We start from the raw sequence: 17,005 nt of genomic DNA, 5'->3' as shown, positions 1-17,005 counted from the left end.
GTGGTCCCAAAGACAGTGGTGCTGAGCTCTTCTTAATACCTAGGGACTGGCTTTCGTTTTATCATTTCATTAGTATGATGGGGCTGTAATCCATGAGAAAGAAGTTAATAATGCCATGGTAATAGAAATACATATACACACACAGGAGAAACAATAAATGTTTCTAACTCTTAATTATTAAATCAGAAAGTGAATGTTCTGAATATAGCTCATTTTTAAATTCTATTCTGAAAATCCATTTCTAACTTGAAGTGTCAAAAACTAAGGTGCATGGCAGGCTTTTAGATTTAGATTGCTAAATTTGTTATCGATGCTGAGTATTCCTGCCATAACAATTACTCCACTGAGCAATTAAACAATCATTGCTCTAACCCATCCTGGCTTATTCCTATCTGTAGCCAAGAGAAGGTCTTGTCACTGTGGAAAGAACCATAATCTAGCAAATACTACTTCAGCTGCTTTTGTGCAAGGGGTGCATACAGTTATAATTTGTAATCTCTTATTTCCTCTACATCTTCTCATTGCTTTTCTCTTAGCTGTAAAAATAGAAACAACAATTTCCATTTCTTGCCAGCTTATGCAACTAAATAACATAGGTGAAAGATTTTTTAAGTGCCTTATGGAAAAGTTGAATTAAAGATATGAATGTTTTATTGATGAACTTATCAGACGTGGTCCTTTCTTTTGTCATGGATTCTTTTCATGTTAGTCCATGACAATTTAGAATTCTCTAAGAGCTGTAGATTTATGGTTTATTACAAGATTAAGAGACTGTTTAGAACAAAACAAATTAATTGTAAGTTATATACAGAACTTAGTTCCTGGTTCCTCATTCCTTCACTATAAGACAGGCTTTCAAAAGTCCGTTCTCCAAAAGGAAAACCAACAGGACCAAAAGTGAGTGGAAAAATATTTAAGCAAGAATGTGAGGGATAAGTGGGAGTGGTTTCTAAAAGTTGTGCTGGATACCTGAAGAAACAGAATTTTCTATTGACAAAAAGTATTTTCTTTAGTTAAAAAGCAACCTTGGCTAAGAGGGAGGTGAAGTTCGTGATAAAAAATAATGGAAAAATATGGTGCCTGATAGCAGTGAATAAAGTCAGTATTAGATAATGTAGAAAAGTGATAAAGAATACTATAGGGATCAGTGGAAAATCTGTAGCTAATCGGGCAAAGATAACAAGAAACTCTTTAAACAGGAACAAAATGCTTACAGAATTAGAGAACTATGGACGATGATTGCCTTTTCTCTACTAGGTCTGAAAATTCTGAATTAAATAAATATATCAGTTTTCTAAAAGAAGAATGAAATATTTTTGATTTCACTTCTGAGGAAGAATGCTAAACAGCAACACTAAATATTTTTAAATCTACAGAACTAGATAATTCTCCGTCAAGACTACTACTTGTCTGTGGAGCTCTCTACTAGGGAAGTTCCTGAAGTCTGAAAAAAATCAGTCCTGTCCCAGCAGTAACAAATGGTAAGCCCGCTGGCCTTCAAAACAATTTGCTAGTTAGTCCAATCTTTACTTGGAGAAAAAATCTTGGATGCATTGAACTAAGACTTAAAGGATAGCAGAATGATTGATGCCAGCCAATGTGACTTTATAGAAATAACTTTTTTCAAGTCATCCTGTGTCTTGATGAAATAGTAAATAAATTCATGAAGTAATAGTGCTGATGGAACATACTTAGATGTTTTACAGTTTCAGAGACATTGCATGGGGCTGGCAGATGCGGCACAGGATCCATGGGAGATCAGTGCCTGTCTGGAGTGTTAGCTAGAGGCCAGGTGTGATGCCTGAGGCATCTCAAATTGCATGGAATATCTATGTTTTCACAGCTGGATTGTCCCCTACTGCCCACGCTAAATGGGATTCATCTGCCTCACCGAAAGCATCCAAAAATACCTCAGATGCCTGAGTCAGAACTGGCTTCCTTTTACAATCAACAGAGAAAATAGGCCCCTTCCGGGAGCTTCATCTGACCTAAATGAAATATCTTTCTTAGGGAGAGGTGAAACATCACCTTAAGGTTCTGAATTTCTCTCCATCATCTGTGAGGAAACCTAGTATGGCTGAAATTAGACAATATCAACTTAATGCAGTTCAAAAAGAATACTGACAGTTTGGAAATAGCTTGGAAAATATCTGCAGAAGTGTTTCAGTGCTTGGAAAAGGTCCTTTCTAGTGAGGAACTAAAGAAATACAATCAATCAATTGTCTTTGTCCAGAAGTGGTTAAGAGGTTGCAGCCTATGATTACGTCTGGAGAAGAAATATTTCATAGTAGGAGGCTCTTTAATCTAACAGAAAAAAAAAAAAAAATCCAACAGCTGAAAGCTTAAACCAGCACAAAATCAGTGCAGAAATTAAAGTGCACGTTATTTACAATGGAGGTAGCTGTATGAAGCTGTGTGACTGTTACAGCTAGTGACTGTAAAAGCTTATCTCGGGATGCAGAGGCTTCTCTTTGCCTTGAGTGCGTATCTAAATGATGTGCTACCATGCAAACCAAAGAGATGAGCTTGGTTACATTCCTGGTGAGAGTCTGTGGCCTGGGATACACTAAGCAACAGACCGGATACTTACAGTTATTCATTCTGGCTTTCACACCTATGAATTTCAAAACTTGTTTTCATAAAGTAGAAAAGAAGCGTTGCACATTTATCAGAGTTGCTGCAAGTTCCAAGGAGGTCTCAGACAAATTATTTACTACGGCAAAAAGGAAGGTGAAAAATGGTAAAGATGATAAAGAGGAAAAAAGAAAAATAATTACACAGAATTTCTTCTCCCATTGCCATCCATTTTGGTAAAAATCATTTTAATTCAGTTTTGAATCTAAAATTGATATCAAATTTTATTTCTTTTTTAATTCACTAAGTTTTTGAAGAAAGGAAAATATTTATTTTAATTTGTTTCTATTTATTTCTATTTATTTGTATTTTCCTGCCAGTTTATCTTCTTTTTTTTCTCTGGTTTTAGTTTTCCCTCCTCTTATTTCACTAAAAATACTTGGAAAGGGAAGACTAAAAAGGAAGAGAGAGGAAGGATATTTTAGGTTTTTTAACCAAAGAATTTATTTGGCTGGAAATGAAATGAAACACAAATTTTCCTGTTCCTTCATGACATTAGAAATGCACACTCACACACAATGTTATAAAACTATATTAAGCTTTTTTTCAAAACTTAATAAACTTTGAAAAATGCACAAACAGCCATAATAAATAAAAACTCATGACAGTATTTAATGATTAAGTGATTTTCATGATGCCTGTGTACTTTTATCTTTTTTTCCAGTACTTAGAAAAAATTTACCACAGCTTTACAACTACAAAGAATTAAGTTGTTGCTTTACATCTTTATACAACAGCTGTTGCTGAAGCGCTTTTATAAATGAGATCGTTTTATAACAAAGCGTCATATAGGAGATTCTCTTCTATTTAGTTAGCTGGGAATGCAGGCAGCCTTAACCCACTTGCTGTTATGTCTAGAGCCTTTATACATATATATATATATATATTTTTTTTTGGTTGCTGTTTACAGCCTTTTTTATTAGTGTGGCTTTTTTTTTTTTTCAGAGTACAGGTTTGTGGAGCAAGCAACTGTTCATTTGTTTTGTCAGTAATGGAAAGAAGACTTGAACAGCTGATGACAGGTAATTTGGGCTGGTGTTCAAGATCTTATAATGGAACAGTGTGGAAAGCTATCACTTTATCTTATAGTGACTGTATAAGTGTGACAAGACTTTCAGAACAGAAGAAAAAATTTACACTTCATAGGGTAAATAATAAAACATGAGAAAATAGACAGGGGTGTTAAGAATGATGTACAGAAAAATTATATGCAAGAAGCCATTTCTGGTGCGCAACAAGGCATTTTACTGGACCTACTCAATTTTGGATAGTGATTCATGACTATCATGTGTTAGCACCTCTTCTATCAACTTTTAGTACATGGATAAATCTACTGTTATGTTTGAAATATCTGTGTTCCTGTAATGGAAAATGAGATATGTCACCTAACTATGGACTTTCAGGAATTTCTCAGCAAATCTAACATGCTTGCATTTTGTCCAGTTGGAGTGTCTTTTCTACTTGTCATTTACTGCCTGGAGGTTTCTCTTCTGATGTATTTTCTGGCACTTCTTTGGCAGCTCTTGAAGGTTTCCAGTAAGTCAGCCCCAAACATTCATGCCTGTCTTCTGTTCCAGAGCTACTTCCATGCAGGAATTCTTTTTTCCATTATCCCGCAAGGATAGCCATTCCTTTGTTGTTTCCTGGAAATGACAGCAGTAGTAATTAGAGCTGTCCTCTATTTCTACCTTGTCTGACCTTGAAAGTACCTTTTGTATACACCCTCCTGTCCTCTGCTGCTTTGCTCTGTCACTGGCAATCCTCTTACTGCCTGTCCTACGCAGAGCTCAGGGAGTTCCCTATTACTTCTGTTACAGCAGTATTTGGCTCCCCGCTGCCACTTTTTAATTCATTCTGTCAGCTTTCCTACCACTGCTGGCTTCAAAAGTTTATTTGCTGTAGGCAACAAAGAGTCCACATATGGAGTGCCTGGAGAGGCTGTCCTGGCTGCTGCCCATGCCTTCTGTTAGTGCACGTCTCCAGTTGTTCAGTTGCTTCTTACCTTGCTCATGAAGCTGTGAAAACGCTCATTTTTCACAGATATCCCCACACATTTGCGTTGCCGGTTATCACTTGTGATAAGTAACCCAGTGGTTTGGCCTAGCCTCACAAAAAATTAAAATAGAAAATACCTTATGAAGAGTTAAGGCGATAGTCTGATCATCAGAAGCCATATGCCGCACAAGAATGCCCAAAGCTATTTGCTTTAGCCAAATGCAGAGACCATGTACCATTGTCCTCATCATTGTTTAATAATACCAAATTACAAAATGTTTGGATACACAGAAATATTTCCTGTAGCTAGTCATGACGATTGAAAACTTGTCACTTGCTTGCTCAGTAGCACTTGCTTGTTCCTGATAGATACTGGTCCCCAAGAATTACCTACAGATTCTGCTCTTCTCTTTGTCTTCCAATCTAAAAGGGTTTAGCTTCATTGCACTACCTGATGTGACTTATTTTTCAGTTTATTTGTCATTTTGCAACTATTAGATCTGCCGGATGTCATTAGACTCTTGCTGGCACTGTGTTGCAATGTAGCAACTGGATTAAAAAAGGTTCATACAGTTTCTGTAATCTGAAATAGAATGTATTGGATTAAGAAAGGATCATACCGTTTCTATAGTAAAGAGGTACAATTAAAGGCAAAAGTTAGATAGGGTAATGGACAAATGGTAGACAGCAAGTCAATAATTAATGACAATAAAAAGCAGCTACTCCTTCAGGCAGTTATATCCTTTTCATTAATCTAACCAAGTTCTACAACAATATTGAGAAAAAAGCAGCGTGAAAAGGCATGTTTTACCTCTAGGCTATAGCTATTTTTTGTGCATAGTCCTCTGTAGCAAAGTTCTTGAGAAACAGAGAAGTCCTATTTTTAATTCCTTGAAGCTTCCTTCATTGACCACCATAAAAAAAAAAAAAAGAAGAGTAAGAAGAGTTTGTCAATATTCAGACAAATACCCTGAACAGTACAAACACTGAAGTTGCTCCTCCTGCTAAGGAATGTTTAAGCTCGCTAGGTACATTTATTTTTGGATATATTGTTGCATTTTTATTTAATCCTCAGACAACTGCACTTTTAATTTTAAACCTATATAAAGCAACCTCCAAAATTAAACAGCTCTGTATTTCAGTTCCTGTAAATTGGACCATGCAATTAATAATACACCCAGTGTATTACTGTTGAAGAATAGACAGTGAGTTATATCTATTTTTTCTGAACTATGTCGGGTTTTAGCCACCTACCTTCCATTCACGTTAATGGGACTCACACAGATAAATTGTTCTCAACCACATACTTAAGATTTCACCCTTCGGTCTCAGGCTAGGCCTTCGATTACATTCTAAACAGCCAAACACATCCTGCAGTTATAAAAGACTTATGCCTGGGCATTTAACATAAAGAGAGAAATACTAAAATAAGGTTATTTGGCAGGAACTAGAAAAAATTGTTATTTTATAAACGACAGACAGGACAGATGGAACTAAAAGTCATGCAGCTGAGAGACAGATCAAAGAAGAACAACTACTTCCTTGATGTAGGAAAGAGAAAGCAACAACAAAGTGTGCTGTACAGCCTGTGCTCCAGACATGGCCAGGTCAGCTAGTGGAGCTTAGAGAAACTTCTGAGCAGAGTAAAAGCAACGATAGTTAGGAAGAAGGAAACGCATGAATGTGTTGAAAATACAGAAAGGATTATTTAAAATATGTTTATTAGATTCCTTCCCAGTAGAGCTGCCAACTCATGGGCTTTCTTTAATGAACACTATGCAATATATTAAATTATTTTAATATTGAGGTGCCAGTACCAGGGAGTCGGGTGTTGTTTATTTTCTAAAGGAAAAAAATGGGAAGTAAACCTAGTGACAAAATTCTGAGAAACGTGAACCTTCCGACTCAAGAACTAGAGCATGTGTGTGTGCTCAGGAGGGTAGTGCAGAGGGAGAGAGAGAAAGAGACAGAGACAGAGAGAGGGAGACAGACAAAGACATTTTAATCTATATTTAAATTATCTAAGCCCAATCCTATGTTTTTATAACCTGACTTGTTCAATACTAGAATTGCATTTCAGTTACAGAGTCTAATTGTGTTCAGCCTTTTGCTGTAACTTATTTAAATGACATTAGAAATTGTATTGGAGAAGCAAGCTGCCTCGCAAATCTGCAGCTATTCAAAGGCTCAGTTCCTGCCCAAGAAACATAACCCAGGAATCAAGTCTGGAAGGCAGGAAACAGTTCTGGACAACCTAGCCAAGATGTCATAACACACTTATACAAGTGTCTAATTTTAAGCACGGGACACACCTGCACTCGGACTTGCTTACACCAAGTTACGAGTTCTTCTGAATCAGCACTTTGTGCAAGTCAGCCCTTTCAAAGTCCTGTGGAAATCCACTACACATTCCCTAATTGTGTGTGTGGAGATCATTTTACGTGGGAATGGTTGTGAAGCCAGGTTCTATCATATTTTTAAATCCACTTCACCAGGAAACGGGGACGTAGTTTGGCATTAGCTTCCAACATTAAATCTATTTAGATAGAGCAGGCCTGCCGAGAACTGTTTCCTCAGGATATATATTTTAACCAAATAGTGCTTCGTATCTACTTTTTTCAGAGGGAAAGGACTTTTAAAATAGCTTTTTACATTTTCTTTCAACCTAAATGCTATTCAAAATATAAATTAAAGCTTGATGAACGTATCTAGAAGAATAAAGGAAGAAGAGAGGGCAGGAGGAGTAGGTATTAAAGTAAGCGGTGTTCCTCTTGCTATTCCGTTAACAGCACCCACGAGAAGACCCATCTTACATTTCATAGCAGTTCTCTTTTTCTCCCATTTCCCTTTCCCTCTAGAGCATCATTTACAGGAAATGTATATCCCTAATATTTTCTATCGTCTATCACTTGGCAATTCATTATTTGCTACAAACTAGTGTTCTTGGTCTTTCTGGAGTTTAAGTTGTATTTTTAGTTTCTGTAGGCTTGAAGCACAAATTATATATTCATTGATAGGAATGCATTTTACAGCATAAAGCTTGCTTCTTTCTGCCAGTGCTCCTTTCAAATGACTCATGGATTCTTCAGGTAAAATAATAATTAGCTCCCAAGAATTAAAATAAGAATAATCTATACTGACTGTCAGTGCTTTATAGTAATGTTGGCTAACAGGATAAGAACAAATGAACATTTTTAGTTTCTTTCTGTCTTGCTAATTTGCAGCTAAGATTACATTTCTGTGGCTTTCACCTCCTATGGCTCAAGAATTCTGACATTTGTGCTTGCCTCCTGTTGTTACCCCTCAGACTCATCCATGCAGTTCTTCTATGCCTAAGTGAATACAAATTAACAACAACAAAATTGTTCAAGAACATTTGGTCTTTGGAAGAAAAGCACTTGTCACATAATCCTGTGGTTACTGAAAGAACAGGAGGGATTTTCACTGATGTCATTAGCAGTTGGATCAAATTCAAGCATGGATTTAGCCGAATGGCGAGGGAAGAAAAGTGCTCTGGTGAGTCCTCCCCGTGGTTAGCGTTGCTTTCTGCAGCACAGGAGCTCTGTCCCCACAGCCTGGTGCAGAGTCATGGCTGTGCTGCCTTGGGCCGCTCCCAAGGATCTCTATCTGCAGTAAGAGCATGGCTTTATCTGCAGGTGGGATTGAAATATCCAAATAAAAACAAGTTCCTGCCCAGTCTGTTTCAGATACTTCACGGTTTTATGGGTGTTTGGACCAAAGTGCTTTGACTCCTTGTTAGCAATGAAGTAGCTGCATGCTAAAATTTGTAATCAGACTGGAGTCCACATTATACTAATGTCAGAGAATTCGGATCTAATATTGTGGAGTAGGCTGGTATCATATGGCAGTTTGCTGTTTGGAAATTATATCAAACTGGTGACAATGTTAAACGCCTGCTCATATGTTCAACTTCTATGTTGAATATATTTGAATTATTGAATTTTTTTGTTCTCGAAACCAGGTGCAATGGAATAAGAGGAAACTGAGTCTGCTTTACACCTTTAACACTGAATATTGTGCTGTGTGCATGACAGTCAGTGTAAGTCATCTGAAGTGAGGGGCTTCAAAGGAGGTTATAATAAATTCAGTTATCATTTTTCTAACTTTGTTTTGTGACTTTTTGTTCAGCTGCGATAGGTAGAACATAAATACTGCAATATAAAATTTTTCACTGATGCTTTAGCAGTGGAAGGTGGACCTTACCCAAAGTTGTGTGTAGAGAGCTGTGAAATGTGGCACTCGAATCTCTCAAAAGAACTGGTTTTCTTCAGTGAAAAGAAGAAAATCAGGCTGAAAATCAATTATATGTAGATTGGCTATGAGAGAGACAAGCTGTTCTGTTGATTTAGGCATGACCTGTGTGGTGATGCTTCATCTCCCACTGAACTAAATATTCTTTCGAATGACATGTTAATGGGAGGGCATCCAAAATACTTACTAGGCAAATGAATGTGTTATAGCCAGATGGTTTATTTGGATTTTCGGTAATCCTCAGAGGATCAGAAAAGGAATTTATTTAGGATTCAGAAAGTTATGGTGTGCAGTTACCTGTGTTAAAGTATCTTGAAATTTAATAGGTTATAATTGCAAATCGATTCTTTCCTTATTCTGCCTTATCTATAAAACCTTGAGGAAAATGGCAGACGACTTTTCATGGGATGGTAGGAGCAGAGGTGGGAGACGTTTAGAGAATAGGGTTGTAAAAGGGGTGCTGAAGCAATTTACCCAGTGTTCCTTTATGCTATTTTTAGGACTATTTGAATCTTTCATCCCACATGACATTCCTTCTATTCAAAATTTATCAGTAAGACCACAACGTATGTTTCAGAAGATTACATATGTGGGCCTACGAATACATCTGTTTTTTTAATAGATTGAGTTTATTTTGTGATGTCTCTTCTTTATTTGAACACACTGTAGTAAGATAGAAGCTTCTAATTCAATATCATACATGCTTGCTGTTCATGCTTTTAGCTCAGTACATGTCTGGTCAAATATCCTCAGCATAGGCATAGTCTGTGCAGCTGGGAGAGCAAGCCACAGGTGCTGTATAAAGGCTAGCTTTTTTTCCACCTGCTTCCCTAATATATAGGTTTTTTGTTTGGTTGTTTTTTTTTTCACTGTGAGCATGAATGGGTCCCTCTGATGCCGCTGTATATTCTGCCTGCAGTGGAAGTGGAAATTCACTTCCACTGAATATGGGGTTTTGTCTGGAGCACATATCTGCTGGGAAAAAAAGAACTCTTCTCTGAAGCATGTCAGAAATTCTTGTCTTCTGTAGACCAAAAGCACTGGCAGCAACAGCAGACCAAAATGATTCCTATCTATGGTACAGTTAGGCAATAAACAAAACGCTTAAAAACCTAATGCACCACTTGAGCAAAATGTAGAAGTCTAAATTCTAGAGGGTAATTCAGAAAAGCCTGTACAAGGCTGCTTGTTACCTGATTTATCCCAGCTGCTAAAAGTGTTGGGGAGAACCTGCGCCACACACCCACAGTTCCACTACTGGGGAGGCACAGCAGTGTTGCATGTTTACTGTGCTGGCTGCTTAGAAAACTCTCTCCCCTGAGTGATGCAGACAATAACCGTTCATGCACCTAGGGTCTCTCCAGAGCCCCATTCGCTAAGTGTACGTACCTGATTGATTGTATTGTGTTCTACTAAAACTGATGTGCAATGGCATAATGGCATGGCAGTAAGGGTACACTGAATTGATTCTGATTTTTTCACAATGGCAGACTACTGGATAGACTGTGGAGCAGACAATCAAACCTCAGGATTTTCTTCCTTCTCTTCCTCACTCTACTGACTTATAAGTCCTAGCTACTGTGCTATAAGTCTTGGCATTTTTCCTTTTGGCTTCATGCACATGGCTTAGCTCTTAGAAGCAAACTCCTCTCCAAATATCTGGATATTCTTGGAACGTAGGATCTGTCTGCTCAGTCTCCCGCAGGCTGGGGAAAGCCTAATCTCCAGCTTTTGCAATTGCAGGCCAAGTTCTTTAATGACTGACTAGGCAGAGGAAGAGCTACAGGTCTGTGCTCAGAAATGTGCTCAGGCTCTGAATCCGAGTCTCCTAAAAGTGCTGAGTGGCAGTCCTGAGATACCTCACTTGTTGTGCTTGATAACCCTCCTCGCTATGAATCGTAGGCCTGTGGAGTAATTCTCCTACCTGGTGTCTGCAGAGATATCTGGAGGTCTCAGCTAGCATCAGGACTTCCTTACCTGGTTCTGGGCACCTCACTTTAAGCTGTGCTGAGCCTTACCACCTAGATCCTGTCATACAGCAGGAGACTGTCGTTAGTTATGTTTCATGACATATCACCCTCATTTTCTATGGAGTCATCTCCACTGTCCCAGCACGTAATTAATGTCGTCCGGAATACCAGCAGCATGTGCAGCCATCCTTGTGAACCATGGCATAAAAAAGCTTACCAGTCCTTGCAGTTAGAAAGCAGTCCTTACACCATTTGTCACTGCTCACTCCGTTTCATTGTGAGCGATGCCTTTGCATGAAATGTAAGCCATAGCTATAAGCCAGATGTCAGTAGAAAAGTGGATTATCCCTGCTTCAGCGTCCCTTATTGTGATTCAATTTTTGTACACGATAGGCACTACTGTTCAACAGGCAGCTCTGTCACTGGTCAGCATTTGATTTGAACAAACATTTTGAGACAGTAAAGTGGAGAGGTGTTTAGTCAAACAAATAATCAGTGGGTAGATGAAACTAGTAATACAAGCATGCTGTAAGCTAGGAGTAACACTGGGAGAGCATATGTATGTTTGAAGCCAATGATTTTGAGTTGCCTGAATACATAAGGAAGGATATTTTTGAAAGTAATGGAGACTAAAGGAGCTGAGAGAAAATGAAAGCTTTTTTTTTTTTTTTTTTTTTTTTTTTGCTCATTGATTTGGTAATAAGAAATATATTGCTTGGCTTGGCAACATTTGATCTCAAAATTCATTTTAAGGATTCAGGAGCAAAATTCAGATGACCCAGTGCAGCTTCTGCCTAAGTGGAGAGTTGTTTTTCCAATTGTTTTAACAGGCAACTTATGACACAAGTGAAACTCTCTTGTGGTACATAGAGGTTGGTGTAGTTATCAGGAGAAAACAGCCTTCTTGATGTGTAGAGAAGACAGAACTCTTTTAATATCCACAATATCATTTTAATGTTTGATAAAAGATTCTGTACATACTTGGGTGTATGCATATGTACACACAACACACATACATACAAAGAGATATTAGCAATATGCTTCCAAAAAAAACATTTTCTGCAAGTATGACTTTTCAGTATCTTTAGGAAAACTACAAAAAATCCAGCAGAAGACAGTGAAGAAAGAGAGAAAAAATTACGACTTCCTGTAAAGTAAAATGAAGTTAATTGTAGGGTCTTTCACTTCAGACCAAGAATACTGTACAGTATATAGAAAAAGTACTATCAAACAGAGAAATGGGGTTAGTTCCTGACATCACTCAAGATTGTGACAAAACACCCATTGGCTCACTTGAAACCAGAATTGCATGCATTATGTTTTTCACATGGCAAAGCAGACCTACAGCAAAATGAGCCTTCAAAGCCCTGTTTCCTTTTAATTATCATTACTTTGCCTTATTATAGTGAAATCTTTAAACAATGCGTTACCCTTAGTCTTGAGAGGAAAAAGTTTTGTATGCTTCTTTACAGTAAATCTATATGCAGGCACAGTATGCTCACTGGAGATTCTAAAGGGAAAAAGTATCCCCTGAAGCCTAGCAAAGCATTAGGTAGAAATTTTTTTTAGAACATCCAGTAAAGCTATTTTTGAGGACATATTCTATTCTTAAAGAAAGTTCTTAAAATCAGCACAATTAAAGGATTTTTTTCGTGTTTTCACACTGAACTCTTTCAAATATAATAGTTACAAATAGAGGTTTGTTCTGTGACCTCCTTCTTTGTTTCTTTGGCAAAAAGTACTACAGAGACAAATTTGAGCAGCCAGTCTTCAGTAGGAAAGAGAGGTTGTTATTGTTTGGAAAATGCAATACGGTCAGTACTGTTAAAAAGTAGTCAAGTATCTAAATGAAATACTCAGCATAATTGGAATTCTACAGATTTTCCCAGGAACATTGGTTCCTCACCTACTGTTATCTTGAGCTGTGGTCAAATACTTGATAAAATTTTCAGCTGGTTTAAATAGATGTAATTACGCTGACTTCAACAGAGAGCTGGCATTCAGGAGAATTTAGTCCGTTAACTTTTTGAAAGCAACCATTTTATTTATTCTTCATCTCTGAGCATTTATGTTCCAGCTGGTCTCAAAAAGCACATAACTGGAAGTTGTAAAGACATGCTGGGGAAAAAAAAAGTGGAAAGAAACTTGGCAGAAAAAGAGACAGTGAAAACCCAAAGCAAAAACTATGGCAATCTGAAGCACTTGGATAAAATGTACAGGATTTTCACCAGTGACACCTAGATGACCAGGATTTCACTTTAGGTGTGCTGCCCTGCTGTTACAGGGGAAGGTTGAGAGAAATGATTCCCCACCTCTGTTTGGTATTTGTGAGGCTGCACCTGGACCGTATCCGTATGTGTGGGGTGTGGAGCACCCCTGTACAAGAAAGACCCTGATGGCCTGGAGCGAGTCTGGCAGAGGCCACCAAGCTGGGCTGGAACTCACAGCCCAGTGAGAGATGGGTCCATGCGGCCTGGAGAGGAGAAGGGTCTGGGGGCTGTCTATGGCTCTCTACACTATGGGAGAGCAGAGAGAAGACAAAGTTTTCTCGGAGGTGCCTGGTGATAGGATGAGAAACAAGGGATGAAGGCTGGAACACAGGAAAATCAGATTAAATATGAGGATTTTTTTTTCTCATCATAGGAGTTGTCAAAGGGGCCAAAAGAAGCTGTGGATGTACAGGGGCCAAGAGAGGTTGTGGATGCTCTGTCTCTAGAGATATTCAAAACTCAATTGAACAAAGCCCTGAGCAACCTGGTTTAATTTGGCTCTACTTTAAGCAGCAGGTTGGACTGGATGACCTCCAGAGATCCCTCTAAACCTAAATTATTCTGTGATTCTATGATCTGTTCAGTTACCTTAAATTATTCTCTTTGTTTTCTAAGAGATGTGGCTGTTTCAGGAATGGATCCAGCTGTTGATTGTATGCTTCAGGGGGCAATGTTAATGGAGGAGCTACAGCCCTTTTCGCCCCCTGGTAAACTCAGGCCTGAGTTTTTGTCATTTTCTACCTTCAGCTATTGTGTAGCATTGCTGAGCTTATAAAACAGCTGCTGTGAGTGGTGTGAGAAATAATTGCTGCATATATTTCATACAGCTTGTAAAATGATTTGGAAATTACTATAGAAAAGTGAGCTGCTACTTTTTTATCACTATGGATAATCCATCACACAAGATGGCAGATCTCTAAATAAGCTCTCTCTCTCTCTCTATATATATATATATACACACACACATATTTTTATGTATGTGTGAGTGTGTGTGTATATATATAAGTATGTGCCTCTGTTCAACTCAACTAGCAGAAGCTGGATTCCAACTGTTAAGATAATGTGTGTTACCCTAGAATCTTTCCTAACATTTTGGCCACAGCCCATTTATTCCCTCAACTACTACAACCACAGTAATAACTGAAGAAAGAAAGATCTGCAAATGGGACAGCTGACTGTTCGGATGGGTGCAACGGAAAACTAGACTAGAACTTGAAAGAGAAATGCCTAAGTGTCAAGAAACACAACAGCCTCAGTCTATCCCCTAAAATATTGACATCTGAGCAAGTATAAAAGGGAAGCATTATGCATACTTTTTGTATTCTTAGCTGATAAAGGAAAATATTGCGGAAAGGATATATGTTGTTACATAAAGAGCATAAGAGAGAGCTCCCACCCTCCGAAGTTCAAACGTGGCATGTAAGATTCATTCTTTTTCTTCCAAGAATGTGGTAAGGGGTAACTTTATACATCCTGCTTGCTTCAGCTTCTGTTTCTTTTCTCTACTTTTTAGGTGATGGCTGGATATCTCACTGGGTGAGCCTGGACATTTATTAATTATACTGTGAAGAAGTTTGAAGATGAAAAAGAGAGATCATTATTATCAAGGATTATTTAAACTAAATTTTTGGGAGGTTGAAATACAGTCCAGCTGAGAACTGCATGCCGAAGCTTTGGAAAAAACAGTCAGTCAGTAGGTTTCTACCAGTATGATGTCAAATTAAAATTACACTTTGCAACAGTAAATTCAGTGCTGATAAATCCCTGTGGATTAAACATAGGAAGCTGAAAGAATTAACACCTATTTTTCTCATCCAGATCATTTTCCTTCCTATTAGGATTTTATTTTCAAAAAGCAACTTGAAATCTGTATCTGGAGATGTAAACAACTACACAGGGAAAAAGTGAGTACTTAGCAGCAAGTGAAGTTTGTCCAAGGATTACCATAGTGAATAAAACCAACTTCCCTTTTAAAAGCTGAGTGTACTATTTTGGGAATGTGACCCCTTTTCATGAATAAATGACGTGGTGACATTTACAGATAAAGCAAGATTTAACTGCTATGAAAGGAGATGACAAATGTCAGGATGTCAGTAATGATCTGTGAACATAATGGTCTCTCACCAGAGCACTGAGTAGATATATAATGTAACCGTCGCCCGCTAATGCTGCCGTGGAAGAAGAAAAGCAAAGCAGTATGAGGAAGATCAAAAACCTCTCTGGAACCAACCTTAAATCTGATTGATAGGCATTAGCACAATTTAGCTAATACATTACCCTGTTGATGACTTAAAGTTTTTTACCTTTTGCATATTACTATTAAACACTATGAAATTCTTGTATAACTTACAACTGTATTATGTCAGAGGATACGATGTTGGCCATAAAATGGGCTTTATGACAGTTTCTTTATCCCTACTGTATTGCCAGGCATAGTTGTTGCAAAGGTCTATCAACGTCACTGGAGCTGAGTGGAGCTAAGCAGCTAGAGTCTGGCTTGGGGCAGCCAGATTACTGCAGGATAGAGCAGGATTTTCCCTTGGCATAAATCAGTGGTGGAAAAGACCTACTAATGCACTTAGACACAGGAGGGTTATCCTCTTCAGGTATTGTCAAGGGTTGTATCTGTCAGCTTTCACAGCCTGGCAGACAGTGCATAGGCCCAGCCTTGTGATTGCTGTCAGTAAGCTCGCCTTGACAACTTCTTTGGAAAGCATCGAAATATGGAAGGGAAAAAGCTTTGTGTTATTTATGCAGTTGGCTTCTGAAGTTGTCTCAGGCAACTGACTCCCACTCCCAGGCCCCAAACCTAATCCCCACTTGTCTCACATACTGAATGCTTTCTCCAGCTGACAGTTAAACTGATTCCCGTTTGCCATTTAGAGTGTGGAGAGCGTCTGGAAATCTGAAGATTTAAAAATCCAGAGACCTAGGCATAGCATAGCATGGATGTCAGGGAGTTTCACTGCAGGAGCTCCCCAGCCTCCTGGCAACTTCACAGCTCTCTGCTGTGCAGTGGGTTTTGTTTTCTTTGTGCTTTGCTTCGACAGTTAGTCGACCTTTTCTCTGAATAGGTTAGCCTGCCACAGGGCTTGTGTTACTCAGAAGACCAAGGATGTTTTCAGAGAGATGGTGAAACTGTGATTGAAAGCCAGACATAGTCAAACACAGGTTCAATAAGCCAGAAAGGATTTGGCTGGTTGTTGTTGAGAAGAAATATCAGGGATAAAATATAAACATTGATACAATAAAAATGCACAGAACCAGTTTTTGGAACATAGTCAAGAAGATTTTGAACAGTGAATAAATGTATTTTTAAGGAATATTCTGAGTGAAAGCTCTTGTTAATAGAGCACAAGTGCATCTTTAACACTGCTTTTATAGATAGAGTAATCATGATATCTTTCAGGCAAAACCACATCACAAAAGAAACTCATCTCAATCTACTCCATCTTTTGATCTACACTTTACAGTCAGAGTCATCAATGACAATGGAGATGGCATTTCTGATAAGACAGCCAGCATTGTAACAATCATATATTGACATCACTAGCAAGAATTCATCTTGATTAACATTATCCATCTAAAAGTTAGATGTCTTCTCTGAGCTAATTCTTTTAAGCTTTTTGTAAAGTCAATGGGGAGACGTAGGCAGTACAGAGGGCAATCGACCCTATCCTGAGATAAGTATTGTAAGATAAATTGTGCTTATTTCTTGCTATTCACGGTAGAGGGAACCCGACTATCTAGAATAGGTCCCTACTTTTAAGGTGGCTATACTCAGATGAGACAAGTGAGAGGGGAAGGAGTAAAAAAGTGCCATTCTAATTTCCATGGAATCAACTGATCAGAAGGGTCAATTGC

The 17,005-nt window shown here is 38.2% G+C and overlaps 1 long non-coding RNA gene across 1 annotated transcript; it reads left to right on the top strand.

Annotated features, from left to right (window-relative positions):
• Positions 1-1,389: 1,389 nt before the first annotated feature.
• LOC104151907 (uncharacterized) lies at positions 1,390-15,458 on the top strand. Its single transcript, XR_695881.2, has 4 exons — positions 1,390-1,481; positions 3,580-3,656; positions 7,937-8,145; positions 14,655-15,458. It is a non-coding gene; the product is annotated as an uncharacterized lncRNA (long non-coding RNA).
• Positions 15,459-17,005: the final 1,547 nt, after the last annotated feature.

This window comes from Struthio camelus, chromosome 3 (assembly GCF_040807025.1).
Source record: "Struthio camelus isolate bStrCam1 chromosome 3, bStrCam1.hap1, whole genome shotgun sequence".
Lineage (NCBI taxonomy): Eukaryota > Metazoa > Chordata > Aves > Struthioniformes > Struthionidae > Struthio > Struthio camelus.
Note: the sequence above shows the minus strand (reverse complement) of the source record. Positions and strands in the feature narration are given on the sequence as shown.